This window comes from Buceros rhinoceros, unplaced genomic scaffold (genome assembly GCF_000710305.1).
Source record: "Buceros rhinoceros silvestris isolate BGI_N320 unplaced genomic scaffold, ASM71030v1 scaffold16520, whole genome shotgun sequence".
NCBI classification, from domain to species: domain Eukaryota; kingdom Metazoa; phylum Chordata; class Aves; order Bucerotiformes; family Bucerotidae; genus Buceros; species Buceros rhinoceros.
The window spans coordinates 27680-32226 of NW_010390748.1; positions in this window are offsets into that span (position 1 = coordinate 27680).

The following is a 4547-nucleotide window of genomic DNA, read 5'->3' on the forward strand; positions in this document are numbered from 1 at the left end:
TTGCCAAATTTGTCAGCAAAAGAGGAAACATTTGCTCTCCTTTAAAAATTGCACAGAAAACCTTCTAGCTGCCAAAGAGTTAAATTTTGCTGAAATCTGAATTGTGTGTGAAGTATCCAAATTTGGTTATAAATCCTGTTTAAGTTTCAAAGCACAGCATTATTGGAGGTAGCAATAGTAACATCAAACAGCCTTGATAAGATCAACAAATTACTAAGTATAATTGTTTGTGCTGGGGTGTGTGCAAGGAGATAAATAGCTCATAAATTAAACACCAGTGCCTGGGGGTGAGTCATTCATGGATTCAGAGCTGTCCTGACACACACAAGTAAAAAGTAATTTTCTTATAGTTCAGTAAATATGCAGTTCAAGATCAGCAATCAATGCTAGGTGCACTTGCAAAGGTGGAAGGGTACTTCAGCTAGTGGAGTTTCCCATACATTGATTTTTTAAAAGTCTGTTGCTTGCCCCGGTAGTGGGGGATATATTGACTGAGGTACAATTTTCAATAAAATAATGGAGAACGAAGGGATTAAAAATACACTGAGGGGCAGGTTTTGCTGATAAAAACTGGCAGCACTCTCCTGGCTTCAACAGAGCAGTACTGGTTTATACGAGCAGAGAATCTGGCCCAAACCCTTAAAGAAAATCAACAACCCCCCTGCGATAGCTGCTGTTAGTCATCCAGACTCATGTCTGATTCTGAGAGGCACCTGGCACCTCCCTGGCTGGGCTGTAGCTCATATGCTCTCATGCAGGATCATTAGAGCCCCTTCCTGACTTATTCATAAGACCCCGTGAGAATCTTGTTCTAATCAGGGTTTTCCAAAGGACAGAGAATAGTAATGTAATCTGTTATTGTAGCAACATCATCTTGATCTGCCTTTATTTACTAATGTTTTGCCATTAAATATTTTTCATCCAAATTTAGATAGAAATCACACTGAGAAATCACGTTTTTTTGGGAAGACGGCATAAATCTCACAGCTGCTCAACAATAGTTGCTGCTGGCATTAAACTCCCAGCCTTCAGGAGACAACCTGATGTGTAAGCTGCAACCCTTCTGACCACTTGGATCTCAAATAGCCTTCACCCCACCTGTGGAGTGTCGTGATGGGGAAGGAGCTGTGGGAACCCTTCTGGAGAAGGATGGGAAGCCTGTGACAGTCTTTAGACCTCCCTGCACTGACAGCTTGCATCCCTCGACTCCGAGCTCCACCCTGATGAACCAAATGGTTGCAGTCATCTGGCATTGCAAACAGGTACGCTGTGAAGTAAACAAGGAAAAAGGCTAATCAGAATTAAAAATTATTCCTGAAGTCCTTCTTCACTTGTCATGTTAGGGTGAAAAAGTTTACACCAAGATGTTTTTACTTTCAGACTGGCAGCCAAACCCTGCTGTCTCCTTTGCTCAGTGGGCATCAGTCAAATCCCCAGAGTGGCAGTGCCCAGCTCATGGTGGTCCCCCAGCAGGTTACAGGGCTGGTGCGTTCAGGGCTGTCTGGAGCCTGGGCTCGTGCCTGAGCAGCACATCACGGCACAGGGATGTCCTGCACAGACTGCAGGAAGGACTTTTCCCTGGAGGAGGATTGTCCTTATCTCCACTCCTGCCAACCACAGCTCCCTTCCCTCCTCCCACAGACTGGGAGCATGTAGGGGGAAGACAGAACTGTGAGGACACCTCTTACATGCTGGAAGGCTGTGGAGGGTGTAAATAGGGTTTTCAAGTTCCTACCAAGAGATGGATGCTATTTAAGTCCAACTGTTGACATATTTGTATTTTTCATAAATAATGATGGGATCCTGCCCTTAATGTTTCTGGAGACTTTTGCAGAACAAAGAGGTCTGTTACCTCTTCCCTCAGTCATTAGGGACTAATGGTGCATCAGTTTCCATCTAAAGATCTATAGGATAGATGGAAACATAAGTGGTGTAAATCTACATCTCTGATGTGCATCTCCATTAAGCAACTCCACCTTTTTGTGACATGTCCATCCCTTTGCACACAGCCTGGCTTCAGAAGGCTTTCCCAAGTTTTCTGCAATTCTTGCCAACCCAGGAGTGCAGTCACCTGGCGCTCAGGAGCTTGTCACCAGAAAAGGACACTTCTCCTATTGCAAGCCACTTTTTACATGCTGTGTTGCAGTAGACCCTTTGCCTTGGGAAGGTTTGTGCCTAAACCCAGCCTGTTGGTTTGAGATGCACTTGTGGGAAGTGTTTGAGGTCAGCCCTGGCTTCACTGGCAGATGCCATTCTGGGAACAGAAGAGAAATGTTTAATTTATATTTACTATTTAGGAAAAAGGCTGTAAGTATGCTCTTTTATTCCAAAATAAAAATGCGTTAATGACTGGAGTGTTCAGCCCGTTGGAGATGTCATTGTTTTCAATTACGTGCCATTCTGATGGGAGAGCACAGATTCTTAGGCTGAATGGAGATTTGTGCTGCAGCTATTTGTGCCTTTTAAAACATTTCTTTAATACTTTAAGAGAAAACTGTAAAATGGCAATAATGACATATTATTACAAGTAAATTACACTGTAAAATAGCATTAATATTGCAGTTGAAACCTAGAATTTGAAATAAGATGGAAATATTCATTTGCACACAGCTTTTGTTCTTATCAAAAGTGACTTGGGTTAGGAATGAGATTTACTTAGCGCCTGCTCTCGCAGGCGACTTAATGCTCAGTCACCTGGTTGCAGTGCAGGCTGTCAAGCTCATCTGTCACCGACCACCACAGAACCCTCAGGCAAAGCTGGGCACACCCCAGGGTGGCACAAAGCACCGTGGGTCCGGGAGGGAGCGAAGATGCTGAAAAGGCAGCTCAGGAAGACGTGGTGGTGTGTGCAGCGATGCCCCAGGCTGGGTGCCTGGAGAGCGGGCTGGGCAGCAAGGGCTCCGCAGAGGTGGGAACGGCCTCGCGTCGTCTCCAGGGCAGAGGTGGTTCTGTACCCCAGCGTGTGAAAGCCACTCTTCTCCTGCCTAATGGAGACAGACTAACGGGAATCAGAAATTAGTAAAACTAAAGAGGGTGCTCGATAGTAACTGGGGACCTTGCACTGAACAATTTAATACTCCGTTTCATGAAAATTGTCTCTTGGATTTGACAAGCCTGTTCTTTAAAGGTCAAGGTTTTGGGGTTTGTTTTTTTTTGTCTTATTTTTTGCCTTCTCCACTCATACATGGAAAATTGTCAAACCTTGGAATGGTCACTTTTGTACTGGAGAAATTTTGCACTGGTAAGGTCTGCAGGGGAGCTCCTTCAGAGGGTGTGTAGAAGGGATGGGGTATCAAACTGCATTTAAGAGGTATTATTTTCTGGGCTGTGTTGGCATTAATGAGTAAGGAAGAAGAGAAACCATTTTCTCTTAATTTCAATGTAACCCCTTTAAGTAGATTGCTCTGATAATAGACCTGCATTTCCAAAGGCCTTTGTTTGCCTCTTACATATCCTGCAGCAATGTTTGCTCATATCCACCTTTCAAAAAGGACATGCTATTGTACATGTAACTGGGACCACTGGCAAGGCCCACGAACTCCCTGTGGCAATGGGCCTTAAATCCTCCCCTCTGTCCTTGCTTTGTCCCCAAACAGAACAGAGCTCCCCTTCCTGAAGGGCAGTCAGCTCACTGGGTGATCTGCCCACCATTTGATGGCCACAGAGTAAAAGGTGAAACCCCAAGAATCCAATCACCTTTTTTCCCCAACTTTTATTAATTTATATTCCTATCAGCACTAAAAAAAGAGAGTAATAAATGGAGAACTGATCCTTCAGGCAACTTCTGTTCTGTGTTACGCTTCTAGCACTTCTTATCTCTGCCAAACTGAATAATACAAGGGAGGTACAAAATCTCTGTACATGGAAGAAGGTGGAGGGAGTCACCAATATTTTTATAGTGCTTCTTTGCAACAGTGATATATGTACATTTTCTGTCTCCGCAGTAATTTTGATGTGGCACAGAGAAAATGCCCATCACTGAATCCTGACTTGTGCTCCTTGTGACCCCATGCAGGGGGTTTGGGCCACCAACGGCGTCCGTGGGAAACAGAGGATGGCAGGGCAGGCAAGGCCAGAAAGAGCTGCTGTGATGCTGCTGCCCTGTTCTGAAAGGTAAGCCCCAGGCAAACTTCACTCTCCGCTGGATAAATGGGGCTGCAGGAAGGTCCACGCTGCAGCTGCCAGCCTGCTCCTGGACCTGCAAACAGCCTGTTTACTTTTGCCGTGCGGACACACAGGGTGAGCTGGGAATAAACCAGTGCATCCTTGTCGGAAACACTCTTGCTCAGTAATTCCCAGACTGCGAGCAAGTGCATTTGGCAAAGGACAGAGAAGCACCTTGATCAGTAACCTCTGTAGCCGAGTCCCAGTTCCCAGCCCAATGTCTAGGAGAGGAGCCTCCAGCGTGGCACGCCAGTCCTCCTTCCCACCCGCCTCTTGTATTTGTGCAGCGAGGAGCAGGTGCTCCTGTGACAAACCTGGCAGTGTTAGCATTTAACGTGAGTTTTAGGGGCAGAAGCAGTTTTGAAACGTTTTTCAGTTCTTCT